Source organism: Sus scrofa, chromosome 5, assembly GCF_054392235.1.
Source record: "Sus scrofa isolate SSC_HxYL_T2T_F1_AM1 chromosome 5, Sscrofa_HxYL_maternal_Yorkshire_Landrace_v2.0, whole genome shotgun sequence".
NCBI classification, from domain to species: Eukaryota; Metazoa; Chordata; class Mammalia; order Artiodactyla; family Suidae; genus Sus; species Sus scrofa.
In genome coordinates, this window is record NC_139387.1 from 64,587,426 (window position 1) to 64,608,800 (window position 21,375).

Genomic DNA, 21,375 nt, shown 5'->3' on the forward strand with positions numbered 1-21,375 from the left:
TGGGGCCACAAAAGAGAAAAAAAGAACCACTAAAAGATGTCCTCCTCCCCAACTAGTGACTTTAAAACATCCACAGGTGTAAAGCAAGAGATTTGAAATTTAACAAGAAATAAAGCATTCGTGGTTCTTATTGATTTTCACATTGATCTGGGAATGGTGTCATCAGAGAAGGCATTCCATTTGGAAAACTATAGAATTAGAATTCCTGCCCACCCACCAGAGACAGAGACAGAGACACCGGGGCGGGCAGGGTGGTGGAAAGAGGGAAGGGAAACCCAGCGTGCATTGGATCTGGCCTGTTATTCAAGCGCTGAGAAAAAGCAAGGTATATTCTATTGAGTCTCCTCATTTTCTTGACAAAAATAACAAAAAGCTTGCCCCAAAGAGCGAACAGAAAATTTGGCAGAGAAGGAATAAAAATCTCCCAGGGCCCATAACTCTTCCCACTTTCTTGAGGTTTTCAAACAGGTTCGCCATAAGGCTACACATGCTCTGGTCTACAACTTTAAACTGCTAGCTGCTGCTTTTGCATTTAGGCTATCCTGCTGTGAAGGACGTCTGGCCAGAGTAAAGGTGGTACAGGTCTAGCCAAGGGAGGCGCTATACGCCACCTGGAAGGTCTTAACGGATAACATCCAAGGCATTAATTACGAAGACAGCTATCCGCTGTCTGGCCCGTCCTGGTGGTGTCAAGGGCATCTCTGGGCTCATATGGAAAGAGAACCGGGGAGTGCTCGAAGCGTCCCTGAAGAACGTGATCCGCAATGCGGTGACTTAACACTGAGCCCTCAAACGGTTGCGGTGTATGCGCTAAAACGGCAGGGCCGCATACTGGTCGGCCTCGGCGTCTGCACGGTGCTTGAAGTTTATCTCCTCACTCCAAAAGGCCCGTTTTAGGGCCCCCCAAAGGTCAAAAAACTAGTTGATATTGCTTAAATTGTGTATGAACGCGCACATGTCCTTCAAGCGCCTTGTGGGTGGAAGCTGCTGCTCTGGCGGGTGACTTGGGGCTTGGGGAGGAGGGGAGGTGTTAGTAGGGCTCCGAGCAGAGAGCCCAGGGCCTGCGCTTAGAACATAGCCCAGGAAGTGCGACGCAGGGCAGTAGTGACCTTGCTCTTCTCTGTTTCAGACACCAGACTGCTGACTTACAGCTCTGGGAGAAGGAAGCATTTCTACCTGGCAAAACCTACGTCTTCACGGTGGACACTTCTAAGCCGCGGAGGATTCCCGCCCTGAGCAATTATAGAGTGGCTTGTATGTAAATAGGACGAGTGGACTTTTCGTCTCCGATTGGATAGAAGGCGTCAGAGGGGGCGGCTCTCGCTTGTGCGGCCCGTCCCGTCTCTGGGACCAGAGATGTTGAGATGTCCAATAGGAAAGCGTGAGATGCCGGCCTAGTTTGGCGCGCCGTGGTCCGGCCGGGTTTGAATTATTTTATTTTTTCGCTGACTTTTTGAGTTAGAGGTAACCGAGCTCAGACGCCAGATGCAGGGCGGCCGAGTGCGGGCGAAGTCCAAGGCCGGGCCTGAGCCCGCGGCCCCTGCGCTACCCGTGGGTCCGCTGCACAAAGGTAGCCGCGCCGAGCAGGTGAGCAACCCGACCGCGGAGCACCTGGCGGCGGTGCTCGAACCCCTGACGATGGGAATCCAGAAGTTAGCCGGCAGCGGGGCCGAGGCTCAGGGCAGCGTCCTGCCCAACATCCAGGCCCTGATGTTGTTGCTCTGGATAGAGAGTCATGTGACCTGGTCGTAGCCATGAGTTAAGCCTTGGCTTCCCAGTCAAGGCTCTTTTCAGAATTGCTGGAGGGGCTGTGGAAAGGAGAGGGGCGGCAAGTTGGGTCCCAAGCTGTTCGGTGAAAATGTGACGAGAGTTGTGTAGTCGTGGAGGCCCCCCCAGTGATCCTGCCCGGGAGACTGAGCAAAGGGCGGCGCATTTGTTTGCACTATTCCGGGGCGTCTCAGGGCCTGGAGACTGGGGGCCTCATCTGCGTGCGGGCCGGCAGGGTCCGCCAGCGGAGGGAGGCGGGAACCCAAGTCACTTCGAGGGTCCAGTCTCTCCTAACCTGTTTATATGACGAAGGGGCCTAGGACCCCAAAATGCAGTGCGGTCCCATTCACCTTAGCTATTCTCCCCCAATTCTGACTTGTCTAGACATGGTGAAATCACTTAGTTTCTTGGAGGTGGTTGTTTGAAGTGGCTCTGGGGTAGTTTCCCAATTTTGACAGTGATGTACGTGTGTCTCATTTTAAACGACATATATCTCAGATGTACGCTAGCCAAGGAAACATTTCTTGTATTTCCCTCAGCAGAGGCTCGCATCATACCATTTATTGAGTATCAGACACTTTGCAACACATTGGGTTCCATTATTCTCCAGCAGATTTATTATAGTTTATTATTAATTACCATTTTACAGATGAGGAAACTGATACAGGGATCTAGGGGTGGGTGACTGGGGAGAACTGGAGCCCAGATTTGAACCCAGCCCTATTGGACCCTACACCCTTTGACCTTAATCCTTGTGTGCACTGCCTCTGCCCCCATCTCTGTTTGCTCACGTTTCACTTCTAAGAGCTTTCTTCTCCTCCATACTCAAGTGTACCCCTGGTGCTGTTATTAATTAAATTTCTGGGGTAGTGAGATAATCTGAGAAGCTCAACTTTCATTAATGTAAGTGAGAAAAACAAAAAACAAAAAGTGGAGTTACTTAAAAAAAAGTAGCAGGAGTTCCTGTTGTGACTTAGTGGTTGACGAATCACACTAGGAACCATGAGGTTGCAGGTTTGATCCCTGGCCTAGCTCAGTGGGTTAAGGATCTGGTATTGCCATGAGCTGTGGTGTAGGTTGCAGACACTGCTTGGATCCCGAGTGGCTATGGCTCTGGTGTAGGCCGGCAGCTACAGCTCCGATTAGACCCCTAGCCTAGGAACCTCCATATGCCACGGGTGCAGCCCTAGAAAAGGCAAAAAATAAAAATAAAAATAAGTAAGAAGTAGCATAGTCTGGTACACTTCTGTGCTTTTGTATTTGTTAAGTGAATGAATGAGTGAATTTGAGTAGATAGATAATGTACTTTTTTTTTTTTTGGGTCTTTTTTTTTTGTCTTTTTGCCTTTTCTAGGGCCGCTCCCGTGGCATATGGAGATTCCCAGGCCAGGGGTCCAATTGGAGCCATAGCTGCTGGCCTACACCAGAGCCACAGCAACGCAGGATCCAAGCCGCGACTGCAACCTACACCACAGCTCACGGCAACGAGGGATCCTTAACCCACTGAGCAAGGCCAGGGATCGAACACGTAACCCCATGGTTCCTAGTCAGATTTGCTAACCACTGCGCCACGACGGGAACTCCAGATAATGTACTTATTAAGTCCCCAAATTAGCATGAATCAGATTACTGAAGATGCAGGTAGGAGTGCAGTGGAGCATGGAAGTAAGTATTCATATGATAATTCAAAATATCTATTCTTTAAGTATTTAAGTTACTTGGAATTGCTACTTTTATAAAATTGTTATATTTTTGATGGTGGCCTCATTTTTTTTTTTAACCTGTCAAGTAGAATTTTATTTTCCCATGTAGCATAGCTTTTTTGTTGTTCATGTTTTATGTACTTTATAAAATAGAACCAAGTTATGTGAACATGGGAAATTTGTTTTTGTCTCTATGAGTCCCATGGTCATATCTAGTCCTGAAGTAATCATTTTCCAAACTAAAACTAGGTCATGTGATTTGAGGACACCAAGATAATCTAAAATTAGAACTGACTGAGATTTTCAGATGTTGACTAATAAAATGCCTTTGCTACAAAGTTTGTTAAATAAGCAACTTAAAGCTCTTTTATAAGGCTTTTCTTGCACTGTGAATGAATGCTGTTGAAATGTCATCTCTTCTGAATTTGAACAAAAGAAACATTAAACTTCTTTTGCCATATCTTTGAAGATTCAGAGATAAATAAGACATCAAGACACTTCTCTTTTCCAAGTAAGGGGGGGGATGATATCTGTGTAGTTGTACACATGTGGTTTGCTCTAATAGAGTAGCATGAGTGAAATGGTGTTTATTGGTGTACAGAACAAATTATATGTCTTAGGGGTATTTTTAAAGGTCAGATGACATTTGTTCTGAGCTGAAGGCCCCCTGGAGAAAGGGAATGCCACACCAAGCTTAGGGGACACACAGCATGAACAAATACCAGAGTAGTTTCCACATGAAATGTAGTTGAGAAACTTTCCAGTGTTGGGTATTTAATAATTTGTTCTGTTGCCCAGGTACACAGTTGGATAAAAATTGAAACCCAGTCCAAAGAAGAAAGATGAGCAAAAGCCAGCAGAAAATCATAGCCAGTAAGCATAGGAAGAGATGTTCAGTTTGATGAATCATCAGGGAGTTGCAAATCAAGACCACAATGAAATTTTCACCCACTAGATTGGTAAAAATTTTCAAGTGGCAATACCAAGTGTTGTACCAAATCTCTTAATAATGCTAGAATTATAAAGTGATTCGGCTGTTTTTGAAAAAAAGGTCATTATCCTGTGAACTTGAAAACAGATTCACATTGATGCTGAACCAGCAGTTCGACTCCCAGATATTTATCTGAGGGAAATGATAGATAGCACTTATGTACAGGGCACGCCTTCACTAAAGTTCTTGGCAGCACTGCTCACAGTAGCAAAAACAAAGAAACCAAATACACATGGACAAGAAACTAGATGAATAAATTATGGTGGAATATAATTTGGCAGTCAGAATGAACTGAAAGACAATACGTTCATGGTGGTCTCCATCAAGTGTTTTGTTTTCCTGCGGACACACGTGAAGACTTGTTTCTCCATATATTTGGCAAATAGATATTTTGAACTGATATTTGGTTGAAGATCATCTGTGGGAGTCCTGAGGAACTAACTGAGCCTTAGTTAAGAAAATTAGCATTTGCTTCAGCTTTGGGCTGGATACTGCTGTCAACCCATGACCCCTTTCCCCCCCTGTGGGTGTCTCAGCTTGCTGAAAAGTCTCCTATGCTATTTCACTACCTTACAGGAGACCTAAGACTTAATCTCTGTTGCAACCTTGGAGCTCTCACCTTCAGTTGTTATTTCACTGTCCTTTTATCTTTTATTTTTATGTCAAGATTCTCCTTATTTTCTTGTGACCATTATAATGCAATGCTTGTGCTAGAAGGTTCATTCAGATTGCGTAATTTGCCAAACTGCTGGAAGTCGGTTTCACTAACTACAGCGTTTTATTTCATGTGTTTTCCCTGACTAGTCTGTGAATTCCTGAAAAGCAAGAATCTGATTGGTATCTGTACCCCTAGAACCTCTGACCTTGAGGTTTGTATACATATAGCACTTATTAATGTGCAAATTATCAATTTGATAATATGTTCACATATCTTACTGAAATGACAATGGGTTTTCCATATATTTCTATACTCTGAAAAGAGTTTATACCCTGACAGTTATCTGTCCCTTAAATTTCCTAGTAAATCATTTGCCTTGAGTCTTGACCTGGAGGTTAATGTTTTGGTTATTTTTTCAGATTCTTTCAAACATTTTTATTTATTTATTTATTTTATTTTTGTCTTTTTGCTATTTCTTGGGCCGCTCCGGTGGCATATGGAGGTTCCCAGGCTAGGGGTTGAATCGGAGCTGTAGCCACCAGCCTACGCCAGAGCCACAGCAACGCAGGATCCGAGCCGCGACTGCAACCTACACCACAGCTCACGGCAACGCCGGATCGTTAACCCACTGAGCAAGGGCAGGGATCGAACCCGCAACCTCATGGTTCCTAGTCGGATTCGTTAACCACTGCTCCACGACCGGGAACTCCTCAAACATTTTTATTTTTGTTTATTTAGACTTCCTTTTTCTTGAGTTAAGATTGGTAATTGCTGCTTTCCTCTCAAGCCATATATTTTATCAAAAAATATTGGAACAAAATTATATATTCACCATATTTTCTTTTTTTTTGTCTTTTGTCTTTTGTTGTTGTTGTTGTTGCTATTTCTTGGGCCGCTCCCGAGGCATATGGAGGTTCCCAGGCTAGGGGTTGAATCGGAGCTGTAGCCACCGGCCTACGCCAGAGCCACAGCAACGCGGGATCCGAGCCGCGTCTGCAACCCATACCACAGCTCACGGCAACGCCGGATCGTTAACCCACTGAGCAAGGGCAGGGACCGAACCCGCAACCTCATGGTTCCTAGTCGGATTCGTTAACCACTGCGCCACGACGGGAACTCCCATATTTTCTAATATTAAAAAATTTCGGTATCTATCACCTTACTCATTTCTAATTTTATCTTATTATATTTTTCAGAAATCTGTTTATATATTATCTTCTTCAAAGAAGAATGACTTAATTTATCCTCTTAAAAACTTTTAGGGAGTTCCTGTCGTGGCTCAGAGGGAACAAATCTGACTAGTATCCATGAGGATGCAGGTTCAATCCCTGGCCTGGCTCAGTGGGTTAAGGATCCAACGTTGCCATGAGCTGTTGTGTAGGTTGCAGACTCTGCTCAGATCCTGCATTGCTGTCTGTGGCTGTTGTGTAGGCTGGCGGCTACTGCTGCAATTAGACCCCTAGCCTGGGACCCTCCATATGCCACAGTATAGCCCTAAAAAGGCAAAAAAAAACCCCAAAAAAACAAAAAACCTTTTAATTTTTACTCTTCTTAGGTCTTACCCTGTAATTTTCTCAATACTATTTTTTTTAACCATATCTCCAAAACCTATTATCCTCAGTTCATTTTACACTCTTTATTTTTAAAATAAAGGTATAATTTATGACTGTGGGTTTATTTGTATTTATTTGTATTACAGCTTTGGTCAGATGTCAAACTTTTGAAATGTTATGGCATATTTTATTATTTCCTTAGTAATCCATAATTTTATTTTTATTTTATCTCATCCTAACCCAGTCATTAAAGTGGTTAAAAATTTACCACAGCTGTAATGTTTTCTTGTTTTAGGTATTGGTATTAGTTTTTAGTTGTAAATTTGGACTAGTGAAATTTCTTCTTTTTGGAAATTATTGAAGTTTCATTTATGACCAATTTTTGAAAAGATCTTTTGGATCTTGAACAAGGAATCATAGTATATGTTTTAAAATTCAACAATTCAATTTATAGCTAGACTGTAGTGCTGTTTTTATCTACTTAATGTATTTAGTTCCTGATACTATCACATTGTCTCCTATTATATTTTTGTTTCTGTCAATTTATCCTCATATTTTAAATAGTGTTTATTTTATAGAATTTGCTTGTGTGATTTGGTATTTAGACTTCATGACTGCCATACCTTCTTTATAGGCTTTAACTTTTATCAATCTGAATAACTCTTTTTGAGTTAAATTTTTTAGTCCTTTGGGTTTCAATTAACTTGAATTCCTATTAGTTATTATTATCCTGATTTTACCTCACCTCAAGTGCTGTTTGGCACCTGCAATTCTTAATACACTAATACTATAATGTTTATCTCCTGCCAATTTTAACAATTTTACTTTGATTATTTGGGGTAATACATAAAATGTATACATTCTTAATTATGGAATTCGGGGGAAGTAGAATTATAAGGACAGTTTGACGTTACACAGACGACATCAGAAAAATAATCTTAAATTATTTGGAGTGAAGCATTGTCAGACATTGACTTTATTTCTCCTGTCCCAGGTGCATAACTTTCTCGAGATAATTCTTATGCAAAGAATGGTTCAAATAAATATTTGATCATCTGAATCTTTTGAATTTTGATCATATGAGTTCATATTAGAGTTTTTGATATTTCAGCTACCTGGGATGAGGCAGCTATTAAAATCTGCAGAGCATTAGTGATTTGATCTAATACCTAGTAAGCACTCAGTAATTGTTGATTTAATGAATGTATGATAAAGGGAGAATGGCAGAATACTTTCATTTACTGGCAAAGATTAACTCAATCACAGATGAAAGGAACTGAATTATTATGTTTTCTTATCCTAATTAGGATTCACTCCCTGAACTAGGGAAGCAGCCTGCTTCTCCTGATGCTCAGGACACTTGATACTTGAGCGAAAATAGGATTCTGTTAATAAGAAAGGCTGTTGGGGGAATAGGCCAAGTATTTTGAATTTACAATATACTGAGCTATTTGGTATGCTCTTAGTAAAATAAAGAAGAGGTTGAAGAACATTTATATGTGGTAACTTCAGCAGCACAAGGAGCAAAGTGGCCTCACAGGTGGAGAGAAGGGCTACTGAAAATGTCATATGTGGAATGTTAAAAACTAATAAACAAATATAATTTTAGTTGGTTTACCCTTAAGTAATTCTTTAATAACAGGCATTAAACATTATGATAATGAGTATATTCTGATACTAGGAAATGTTTTATTATTATCAAATCCAAAATTTTACCTAAATATGTACATACACACATATGTATATACATTTTACCTAAATATGTACATACACACATATGTATATACATAAATACCTACAGGATTTGTATTCTAAGGTTATCTTTCACAAAACTCTTTTCCATGAGCTGACTCAAAATGAAACGTCCCAAAATCCAAACAGCAGTTTTACTATCTTCAAGATTATAATCATGCATATCAATAAGTCCTTGGTGTCTAATACTATTTTATGAGATATTGAAATTTGGTTTAAAGCAATCTATCTTAGATGTAAACTTTATATTCATCCTGTAATTTGCTAAACCTTTTAACTAGCCATTCCAGATATATAGGAAATACTTTTATATTTTCAATTAAATACCTGCATTTTTGCATCATCTCTACTCATCTTCATTATCATCATCGTTGACCCTAAACTCTTGTTTGTTCATTGAAGGATAAGGTAAAGAAACTGGAGGAAGGTGCTGCCCGAGTTCAGCCTTTTTTGTAAAATAATTTTGTTTCTAAGCAACTTACAGTGGTTTTATATTTTAATGGAATCAGACAGCCTCTAGGCTTTTAATAGAATTCAGCCCATTCACATTTGAACAACTATAAACATGATTCTTTTTTTTTTTTTTTTTCCATCTTACTTTATGCTTTTCTATTGCTGTTTCTTTTTCCTGTTTTTTTCTAGTTTTATCATGACGTTCTTAGTACTGGAACCTAAATTTTGTTAGGAGTGATAAGGTAGTCAGTGGAAAAGTTGTATTTCCAAGGCCCCCTGTGCTGAGAGGAGGGGTTGTGTGTCTGAGTTCTGTGTGTGCAACTTAAGCGATGGAGCTTCTGGGAAACCTGATGAAACGTCTTCATTCCCTCTCCCTTGGGGTGTTCGAGTGATAATAGCCACGGAGCACTTAGGAGATGGTATTAAAATGGAAGTCAAATATTAAGGATATTGGTGTAAAAAGATTAAAGGAGCCTGGAGAGTGACAAACTCATGAAGCTTCTGTATCAGCCTTGAGGGGTCTACTTTCAGGGGCATAAGGGAAAAAGTAAACTCTTAAAGACCCTGTTATTTCAGGTTTCTGTTACTCATCATCCCAAAGTAATACCTACCTGGCAGAATGCGTATTCTCCTTTGTTCTTTGTTAACTTAAAAGTAATACTGTATTTTTCTACTTTATTAGTTGTTACATTTTTTTCTTGACATGCATAGTTAAACCATATTTCTTTACTCTTTTCTAAAATGCCAGCTCTTTGCACAACCAGCCCCCTCACTGCTGCCTCAGAAAGTGGAAACTTTACTTCTATCTTTTCTCTCATGTTAACACTTTTATTTCCTTTCTTTATATCCTGTCAACCCCAAAGATTTGATGCAGTGATTTAAAACTTTAATTATACACCGTTATAATTTCTCTCACAGGGAGCCCCCCCCTTTTTCCCCAAGAATCTTTATTTAGCATTTATATTACAAATTCCCAGTCACTATGTCATTATCTACTCAGACTTAATTATACAGACATTGCAGCAATCATTGCTCACTACTATTTGTTCTCTTCATCTCTCCTGATTTTGAAGTCTCTGTTCTGATTTATTTTTCAACTTGAGCAGTCCTTATGAGGAATTTCTCCTAAATGAGTAGTAGAGTAATGTGAGTAATAGAGTCTATGAAATTTCAGAGCTCTATGAATATCTCTCCTTCACCCTGTCTGGTAACTATTATCTTAATGATGTTTCAGACTCTTAGGTTGTAAATCTTTTTTATCCTCGGAAGTCTAGATAGTGTTGCATGGTTCATCAGCTTCCAAGGTGCAGCTAAGCAGTCCCATTCTAATTCTTTAGCCTTTATTATTTGTGAGATTTTATTTTTTAGCCTTGGAGGTCAGGCATTTTACCAGGATAAGTTTGAGGTTATTTTGTTTTTGTTTTCCATTTCTGTGGTAACTCCTTTTCAGTTTAATGGCTTCACTTAATTCTTCGGGTTAGGGAATTGTTTTTCCTGAAGCAGAGCCAAAGACAGGGATGTAGGTGCAGATGATTTATTGAGAGAGTCTCTTCAAGAAAAAGTGTGGGCATGAGGAAAGCCACCTAGGGAAAGGAAGTTATCTCCAAGGGCAGGGAAAGTCTAGCTTTGACCTGATCCACCGGATCTTCTAGAGAAGGAATTATACCTCTGAATGGCCCCCTCTTAAAGCAAAGGCCATAAAACATGATGTATAACATACACATATTTTAAAGTTTTCTGAGGTCAAAATATATTATTTTTAGGCATTCCCACTGTACACTATGGGTTAAGGATCTGGTGTTCTCACTGCAGTGGCTTGGGTCACGGCGTGGCGTGGGTTTTATCCCTGGCTTTGAAACTTTGACATGCATGGATGTGGCCAAAAAAATTATTTTTAATATGAGTAAAAATTATGATGAAATATTTTATTGTGATATGATCAAACATGGTTTTTTGTTTTGTTTTTTTTTTTTTTTGCCTTTTGTCTTTTTTTTTAGGGCTGCACCCACGGCACATGGAAGTTCCATAGGGTACTTAGGTTATTTCTGTATATTGACTATGGTAAATAATGCTGCTGTGAACATTGGTACAGCTATCGTTTCAAGTTAGTGTTTTTATTTCCTTTGGATATATTCCCAGAATTGGAAGTGCTAGAGCATGTAGTAGTTCTATTTTTAAGTTTTTGAGGACATTCCATATTGTTTTTCATAGTGGCCACTTCAATTTATAAGCCCACCCACAATGCACTAGGGTTCCCTTTTCTTCACATCCACGCCAACATTTGTTATCTCCTGTCTTTTTTTATGATGGCTCTAACAGGTATGAGGTGATATCTCATTGTGGTTTTAATCTGCATTTTCCTAGTGACTAGTGATGTTGAGCATCTTTTTCATGTACCAGTTGGCCATTTGTGTATCTTCTTTGGAAAAATGACTATTCAGGTTTTTGACATTTTTATTTGATTTAGTTGATTTCTTGCTTTTCAGTTATATAAGTTCTTTGTGTATTGTGGATAATAACCCTTTCTGAGATACATGGTTTACAAATATTTTTTCCATTCTCTAGGTTGTCTTCACTTCGTTGATGGTTACTTTTTACATTTTAATTTAATTTAATTTTTATTAGAGTATAGTTGATTAGCAATGTTGTGTCAATTTCTGCTGTACAGCATGGTGACCCAAGCATACGTATATATATATATACATTATTTTTCTCATAATATCTCCCATCATATTCTGTTCCAAGAGATTGGATATAGTTCCATGTGCTGCAAAGTAGGACCTCATTGCTTATCCATTGTAAACGTAAGAGTTTGTGTCTTTAATCCATTTAAAGTTAATTTTGGTGAATAGTATAAGATAGGGATCAATTTTTATTTTTTTAAAATATGAATATCCAATTTCCCCAGCAACATTTATTAAAGAGACTGTAATTGTTCCATTGAGAATCTCTTGTCAAATATTAGTTGAGGAGTTCCCGTCGTGGCGCAGTGGTTAACGAATCCGACTAGGAACCATGAGGTTGCGGGTTCGGTCCCTGCCCTTGCTCAGTGGGTTAACGATCCGGCGTTGCCATGAGCTGTGGTGTAGGTTGCAGACGCGGCTCCGATCCCACGTTGCTGTGGCTCTGGCGTAGGCCGGTGGCTGCAGCTCCGATTCGACCCCTAGCCTGGGAACCTCCATATGTCTCAGGAGCGGCCCAAGAAATAGCAACAACAACAACAACAACAACAAAAGACAAAAAAAAAAAAAAAAAAAAAAATTAGTTGACCATTTGTGCTTGAGGTATTTTTGGCTCTCAGTTCTTTTCCAGTGGTCTCTTGTCTGTTTCTGTGTCAATCCCACATTGTTTTAATTACTATGGTTTTATAGTATGGCTGGAAATCAGGAAATGAGACTCCTCCTGCTTTGTTTTTTTGTTTGTTTGTTTGTTTTTATTCCTTTGGCTATTTGGGGTCTTTTATGTTTCCATGTAAGTGTTTTGTTTTGTTTCTATTTTTATAAAAAATAGCACTGGGGGAGTTCCGTCGGGGTGCAGTGGAAACGAATCTGACTAGGAACCATGAGGTTGCAGGGTTCAATCGCTGGCCTCGCTCAGTCGGTAAAGGATCTGGCATTGCTGTGAGCTGTGTTGCAGGTCCCAGAAATGGCTTAGATCCAGCATTGCTGTGGCTGTAGTGTAGGCCACCAGCTATAGCTCCAATTCAACCCCTAGCCTGGGAACCTCCATATGCCACAGGTGTGGCCCTAAAAAGACAAAAAAGACCAAAAAATAAATGGCATTGGAATCTTGATAGAGATTGCACCAATCTGTAGATGGCTTTGGGGCATATTGACATTTTAACAGTATTAATTCTTCCAATCCGTGAAGGTGGGCTACCTTTCCATTTGTTTGTATCCTCTTTGATGTCTTTCAGCCGTGTCTTGTAATTTTCAGAAAAGTGTTCTTTCATCTCTTTGGTTAAATTTATTCTTAAGTATTTTATTGTTTTTGATGCTATTGTACATAGTATTTATTTCTTTTTCAGAAAACTTGATGTTAGAAATGCTACTGATTTTTTTATGTTCATTTTGTATTCTGCAACTTTACTGAATTCATTAATTAGTTCTAACAATTTTTTGGTTGAGTCTTTAGGGTTTTCTATATGTAAAATCATGTCAGATTAAGCACCCAAATTTGTCTCTCTGAGGATACACATTCAATCCTAGGCTTGCTCAAGAATCTGATGTTGCTGGTAAGCTGTGGCATAGGTTGCAGATGTGGCTCAGATCTGGTATTGCTGTGGCTGTGCCATGGGCTGCACTGCAGCTCCAGTTAGACCTCTGGCCTGGAAACTTACTTATGCTGCAGGTTCAGCCATAAAATGAATAAAATAAAATAAAATCATGTCATCTACAAATAGAGACAATTTTACTTCTTTACCAATTCTGACGATTTTAATTTTCTTGTCTGATTGCTCTATCTAGGACTTCAGCCTTTCACCATTGGGTAAGATGTTAGCTATAGGCTAGTCATATATGGCTTTATTATGTACGGACATGTTCCTTCTGTGCCTAATTTGTTGATTGTTTTCTTATCATAAACTGATGCCTTTTATTTGGGTTCTCTCTCTTTTTTCCTTGGTTAGTCTAGCTAAGGGTTTGTCAATTTTCTTTATCTTTTTAAAGAATCAGCTCTTAGTTTGGTTAATCTTTCCTATTGTTTTTCTGTTCTCAGTTTCATTTCTTTTTGATCTAATCTTTATTATTTTCTTCCTTCTGCTAAGTTTGGGCTCAGTTTGTTCTTTTTCAAGTTCACGAGGCATGGAGTTGGATTGTTATTGGCTATATAGTTATTTGGCTTCATGCAAATGGATAGCAGAACCTAGATTCTTATGCTAGTCACATGGCAGTCTCTTTTTCCCTTTGTCTTTGTAGAATAGAATATAAATGTTAGCAATCCAGACAATATAACTTTTACTTTTGGATGAAAGATGTGAAGGAACCATATAGGCAGTTATATAGAGGCCAATATTCTCAACTTGCAAAACAGGATTGAACTTAAAATTTCTATTATGGGAGTTCCCGTCGTGGCGCAGTGGTTAACGAATCCGACTAGGAACCATGAGGTTGCGGGTTCGGTCCCTGCCCTTGCTCAGTGGGTTAACGATCCGGCGTTGCCGTGAGCTGTGGTATGGGTTGCAGACGCGGCTCGGATCCTGCGTTGCTGTGGCTCTGGCGTAGGCCGGTGGCTACAGCTCCGATTCGACCCCTAGCCTGGGAACCTCCATATGCCGTGGGAGCAGCCCAAAGAAATAGCAAAAAAGACAAAAAAAAAAAAAAAAAAAAATTCTATTGTGTAAGTAGGACTGAGACAGCTGTAAAGACATCATAAGATTTTTTTTCTGTTTGGCTTGATACCATATAATCATATTACTTTGTCAACGTTTTTTAAGATTCATTTCGAGAAACATAGCAATTTATAATTTTTAGTGAGAGTAATGTAGTAATTACCCAGAAACATAAAATTTCTCTTTTATTTTTATATGTAAACCATTTACGAGGAATTTCTTCTTGGTCATTAATTATCTCTAACAATGCATATTAATATTTCAGTATCATCTCCAGTACTAAAGGAAAGATACAACTCAGTACCTCATCTTCAATCTATCTAAATCACTTCAGAGAGCCATTGTCTTTGATAAAGTTCCATATATAAGACTGGTTGAAAGACTAATTCCTGGAGTTCCCACTGTGTTTCAGCAGTAACAAACCTGACTAGTATCCATGAGGATGCAGGGTCTATCCCTAGCCTTGCTCAGTGGGTTAAGGATCTGGTGTTGCCATGAGCAGTGGTGTAGGTCACAGATGCAGCTCAGATCTGGATGTTGCCATGGCTGTAGTGTAGGCCAGCAGCTACAGCTCTGATTTGAACCTTAGTCTGGGAACCTCCATATGCTGTGGGTGCAGCCCTAAAAAGACAAAAAAGAAAAAAGAAAGGCTAATTTCTGTTATAAAGTGGATTGGGGCTTTTCAGTTAAATTTGCTTCAGTCACCAACCAAAGAGCTTGTTGCCAGGAGCAAACAAGAAGCTATGGTTCTAGTTGGAGATTAATTTGAAAATTGTGCCACCTTAAATCTCAAATAAATCCAAATTTTGAATTCTAGAAGGTGCCGAGACCAGCTCAGCAGGTTGGGGCTGAAGAACGGGTGTTGTGAAACTTAAGGAAAATAGTTAACATAAAACAAGACACAGAGACATTTATCTTAAGTAAAGGTGAGAACTGGGGGACCAAGAGCGCTGCCTCAAGAAACCACACTGCTTTTTTTGTGCACTTGAGGATTATGTCAAGTGAGGAAGGGGTTGTAGGTGCAAGATATTGGTTTTTTAAAGTTATTTTAAAAGTCACATAGCCGATTGCTGATTAAGCTTTTATTCTGACCTTTAGGCATTTAACAATCATTAGCATTGAGGAAACTTGGCATCGGCTATCTATGCACAGCATCTAGAGAATCACCATTGTGCTTCTGCAGGTGTGCCTATCTGCAGCAACCCTGAGTGCCTAGCTTTGCACTTCAGTTCTCTTTGCTAATGCATATCCTGCTAATGACCGCTCATAAACCCCTTGGGGCCATGAGGCTCCTCTTGTTTTATTCTTAAGAGGACATATCATGCTGTGCAAACAACGTGCCAATCTGCACAGGTCCGGCGTGCCTAGACTAACGCATTGTGTCCTCATTCAGCTGACCCTATGAATAACTTATGCCTTTAGGTCTTTGTTCTTAAGCTGAAGTCATTCACCAGCACTGCGACTGCTTTTCAAGCAGGAAGATGGGGTAAAGTAAAGCAGAACAAGATGGAGTTTTCAGCATAGAAAATAGAAGCAAAGAGGCTAAGAAAAGATTGTAGAAACATGTCTCTCGACAAGAAGGACCATGTACATGTGTGGGAGAGCATGGACTCTCCGGTGTCTCTTCTAATAAGGACACTAATCCCACCATGAGGGTCCCATCCTCATGACCTCATCTAACACCATTTTCCTCCCATAGGCCTCATCTTCAAAAATCATGATATTGGGGTTGGGGGGCTGGTTAGAGCATCAAGATATGAATTTTGGAGGAACACACGTTCAGACCATAACACCTCATATGTTCAAGGAATATACAGAGGGCCAATGAAGGTCAAGCAGAGTTGGTTAAAGAAAGACTAGAAAGAGATGAGATCAGAGGGTCTGTCGGCTTAAGATACTGGAAGGGCATTGCCCTTTATTCTGAATGAGATGAATCTTAAACCTAAGGGGAGTCTTAAGCTTAAGGGGAATAATATGATCTAATTTATGACTTATAAAGGCTAGTTTGTTGGCTGTGAGAAACATAAACTGTAGGGGGCAAGAATGCAGGGATGATAATAGTTTGAACCAATAGCAGTAGTTTGATTCTAAATGTATTTTGAAGGTAGAGCCAACACATTGGAAATTAGAGAGGAATTAGATGTAAGATATAAAAGAAAAAGAAGAACCAAGGAGGGCCTGAGAAAGTAGAGTGGTGAAGGAGTTATAATTACTGAGATGAGGACAACTAGGGGAGGAGCAAGACTGGAGAGGGGGCAGAGAAAAATGTACGGTAGTTTTGGACATGTGAGATTTAAAATATGTATCCGACATCCAGGTGGAAATGTCAAATCAGCAGTTCTATATAAAATTCTTGAGGTTAGGAGAGAGGTCACGGATAGAAATAAATGTATTTAGGTGTCATCAACATTTAGACAGCATTTGGAGCCTTGAGTCAGAAGAAGACCATCTCTTAATTCATAACTCTTTTTTAAGAGCAAAGAAACCTTTTCAGAGGTTCCTACAAAAAACCTCCCCACATGTCTCACTTGCCAGAATAATGTCACATGGCGACGACTAAGCTAATCATTACAAAGGGAATGGGGCCACTAAAGCTGAATCAGTTAATCAGGATCACCTCCTGGAGCAGGGGAGGAGCCAAGCCTCCCAGAAGCTCATGTTAATAATTAGCAGATATCATGGAATTCTCTTGTGGCGCAGTAGGTTAAGGCTCCAGCGTTGTCACTGCAGTGGCCAGGGTTGCTGCTCTGGTGCTAGCTTTATCCCTGGCCTGGGAATTTTCACATGCTGCAGGTGCAGCCAAATAAGAGAGAGAGAGAGAGAGAGAAAGGGAATGAGTAGATATCTGTACAAATTGTGATTCTGCCAGGAAAAAGGGGAGGGATGGGCTTTATAATCATTATAGATATCTTTAGAAGCAGATCAGATATAAGTGGGTGCTTTTAAAAGTATGGCATTTTCCTCCTTCTCCCAGCAGGTGGGAGTCTTTCCAGCAATCTTTCTTTTATATCTTCTACAGTATTTACTGTTACCTCCTCCTTTTCAGCTTTCTTCTGCTGCCAACAGAAAGTGAAAGGAAGTGTGACATATTACCTTTTACCTGTGTGGCAGTTTATTTTGTATTAAATCTTTTCATGAGCTAATCTCTAATGGGTATTTCACTTTAGTAAACTGTTAATTATGAATCCATTGATTTTGATATAGACTAAGCTGGGTTTATTCTTGCTTTGAGTTGTTTTGACAATTAATAAATAATTTTGGATATAAATTATTTAAATAAGTTTCCACAAAATACTTTATGGAAAATCAAAATTTCATTACTTAACATTAATTTGATTCTGAAAAAATTCAGGGAATCCTAGATACCCAAGTACGAAGTTGTCCTTTCCTTTATCTTCTAATTATTGCACTGTTGTTGCACTATTAATGCGAAATTAATTTTGTATGCAATATAGTTTTGTTTCATATATAAATTAGATTCCTACAGTTTCTTGACACGAGATTTACTTGCATTATTCACAGTTCAGACGCTCCTTCCATACTGTAAATATGGTAGACAGATAAATATTCATTGTGCACTTTCCTTATTATCCCCTTTCTTTTCTGTAATTCTCAGACCCACAGAATAGCTTTGTGCTAGGCCAATAATGCTATTTAAGGCAAAATTGTCACAAAATTGAGCAACTACTGCCATCTCAGGTCTTTAACAGTTTATTGTTCAGTTAATTGAATGCCATATAAAATTCAACTGGCCTTCTCACCCAGGCATGCTATAAAGTAACATCTGGGAGTCAGTTTAGTCATAGCGTAAAGGAAGAAAATTCAAAGACAAAACTCAGTAATGGATTGTCACGTCCCAAAAAATAAGGTAGATATACTTTGCCATATCCCTCCTGCCCAGCACACCAAAAACCCTGGATATTATATATAAAACAAACAAAAGTCTCTAAAAGGAGGAGAGAAAAAGACAAGTTGGCAAGGGAACTCAGAATCCAATGAACAACAAAGTGGAGAGTTCCTTGGGTTTTCTTTTTTTTTCTTTTCTTTTCTTTTTTTTTTTTTTGCATTTCAATAGAACTAGCTTTATTATTATTTTTTTAAATAAAAGAAATAGTCTAAAAAGTCAAAAAAAAAAGGGGGAGATTGTAAACAAATCTTTTAAAATCACTCCCCGAAAAATAAAATACTTAGGAATAAACCTGATTACGGAGGTGAAAGACATACACTGAACACTATAAAATGTTAATAAAGGAATTTGAAGACAATTTAAATAAGTGGAAAGATATCTCATGCTCTTGGATTGGAAGAATTAATATTGTTAAAATGGTCATACTACTCAAGCAATCTACAAATTTAATGTGATCCCTATCAAATTCCCATGATGTTTTTCACGGAACTAGAGCAAATAATCCTAAAATTTACATGGAACAATAAAAGACCCAGAATTGCAAAAGCAATCTTGAGGAAAAAGACAAAGCAAGAAGCATAACCCTCCCAGACTTCAGACAATACTACAAAGCTACAGTAATCGAAATAGCATGATATTGGTACAAAAACAGACATAGGGATTAATGGAACAGAATGGAGAGTCCAGAAATAAACACACACATCTATGGTTCATTAATCTTCAACAAAGGAGGCAAGAATATACAGTGGGCAAGTCTCTTCAGCAAGTCGTATTTGGAAAAGTTGGAGAGCCACATGCACTTCAGTGAAATTGGAACACATTCTCATACCATGCACAAAAATAAACTCAAAAAGTCTGAAACACTTGAACATAAGACATGACACTGTAAAATTCCTAGAGGAGATCATGGGCAAAACATTATCTGACATAAAGTGTACCAGTGATTTTTTTTTTTTTTTTTGGTTGTGCCCATAGCATGTGGAAATTCTTAAGGCAGGGATCAAACCTGCACCACAGCTGCAACCAGAGCCAAAGCTGTGATAACACCAGATCCTTAACCCACTGTGCCACCAGAGAATTGCCCAATGTTTTCTTCTGTCAGTCTCTCAAGGCAATAGAAATAAAAGCAAAAATAAACAAATGTGATCTAATCAAACTTACAAGCTTTTGTACAACAAAGGAAACCATAAACAAAATTAAAAGATAACCTATGGACTGGGAAAAAATATTTGCAAATGAAACGACTGACAAGGGCTTAATCTCCAAAATATACAAATAGCTCATACAACTCAACAATAAAAAAACAAACAACCCAATTAAAAAATGTGTAGATCCTTCAACAGACATTTTTCCAAATAAGAAATACAAGTGGCCAATAGGCACATGAAAAAATTCTCAACATCACTAACTAGAGAAATAAGATCAAAACTACAATGAGCTACCACCTCACACTAGTCAGAATGGACATCATTAAAAAGTCTACAAATGACAAATGTCGGAGAAGACTTGGAGAAAAGGGAACCCTACACTGTTAGTAGGAATGTAAGTTGGTACAGTATGGAAAACAGTATGAAGCTTCCTCAGAAAACTAAGGACAGAGTTATTGTATGATCCAGCAGTCCCACTCCTAAGCATATATCCAGACAAAACTATAATTCAAGAAGACACATGCATCCCTGTGTTTACAACAGCACTCTTTAGAATAGTCAAGACATGGAAACAACCTAAATGTCCACCAACAGATGAATGGATAAAGAAGTGGTACATATATACAGTTGAATACTAATTAGCCATAAAAAAACCAAAATAATGCCATTTGCAGTAACATGGATGCAACTAGAGATTATCATACTAAGTGCAGTGAGTCAGAAAGAGAAAGACAAATACCATGATATCACTTATATGTGGAATCTAAAATATGATACACAAGTTCAAAGGTCTAAGAGTCACTGATGCATTGGGTAGATTGCCAGTTGTGACAAAGAGGAATTTGTAGGGCATGTAGGCCTTGGTCTGGGGTGGACTTTGCTCTGCTCCCCTTGAAAGTTTTTGTTTTGTTTTGTTTTGTTTGCTTTTTAGAGCTGCACTGGAGGTATGTGGAGGTTCCCAGGCTAGGGGTCCAATCAGAGCTATCTATAAGGTGAGTGGATTCCAAAGAGGATAAATCCCCCTAAATCCTACCAAGACACATTAATTTTTTTTATTTAAAATTTTTTAAAAAGTATAGTTGATTTACAATGTTGTATCAATTTCAGCTGTACAGCAAAGTGACCCAGTCATGCATATATATACATTCTTTTTCTCATATGTCTTCTGTCATGTTCTGTCACAAGTGTTTGAATATAGTTCCCTGTGCTATACAGTGGGACCTCATTGCTTATCCATTCTAAATGTAATAGTTTGCATCTACTAACCCCAAACTCTCTGTCCATTCCATTCCTTTCCCTTCCCCCTTAGCAACCACAAGTCTATTCTCCATGCCTGTGAGTCTCTTTCTGATCTGTAGATGGGTTCATTTGTGCCATATTTTAGATTCCAATATAAGTGATATCATATGGTATTTGTCTCTTTCTGATTTACTTCACTTAGTATGAGAATCTCTAGTTGCATCCATGTTACTGCAAATGACTTTATTTCATTCTGTCGTATGGCTGATTAGTATTCCATTGCGTATATGTACCAGTTCTTCTTAATCCATTCATCTGTCGATGGACATGCTGTTGTGAATAGTGATGCTATGGATGTAAGGTGCCTGTATCTTTTTGAATAGTAGTTTTGTCTGGATATGTGCCAAGAAGTGGGGTTGCTAGAGTGTATGGTAGTTCTATATTTAATTTTCTGAGGAATCTCCATACTGTTTTCCATAGTGGTTGTACCAATTTACAGTCCCACCAGCAGTGTAGGAGGTCCCCTTCCTCCACATCCTCTCCAGCATTTGTTATTTATTGGCTTATTAATGATAGCCCTTCTGACAAGTGTGAGGTGGTGTAGCAATATACTTTTAATTTTCATTTCTCTAATAATTAATGATGTTGAACATTTTTTTCATGTGCCTGCTGGTCGTCTGTATGTCTTCTTTGGAGAAATGTCTATTTGGGTCTTCTGCCCTTTTTTTGATTGGTTTGTTTGTTTTTTTGCTGTTGAGTTGTATGAGTTGTTTGTATATCTTGGGGATTAAGCCCTTGTTGGTTGCATTATTTGTAACTATATTCTCCCATTCTGTAGGTTGTCTTTTCTTTTTCTTTTTTTTTTTTTTCTTTTCT

General features: G+C 39.0%; 1 protein-coding gene across 7 annotated transcripts in view; it reads left to right on the forward strand.

Moving 5' to 3' along the window:
* Nucleotides 1-1,326: 1,326 nt before the first annotated feature.
* GUCY2C (guanylate cyclase 2C) overlaps nt 1,327-21,375 on the forward strand; it is a 672,163-nt gene continuing 652,114 nt past the window's right edge. For all 7 annotated transcript variants that reach the window (XR_014845323.1, XR_014845322.1, XM_085024752.1 and 4 more), the window contains exon 1: nt 1,327-1,587. The gene's annotated coding sequence lies outside the window, so the exon portion shown is untranslated. The remainder of the gene's footprint in view (nt 1,588-21,375) is intronic.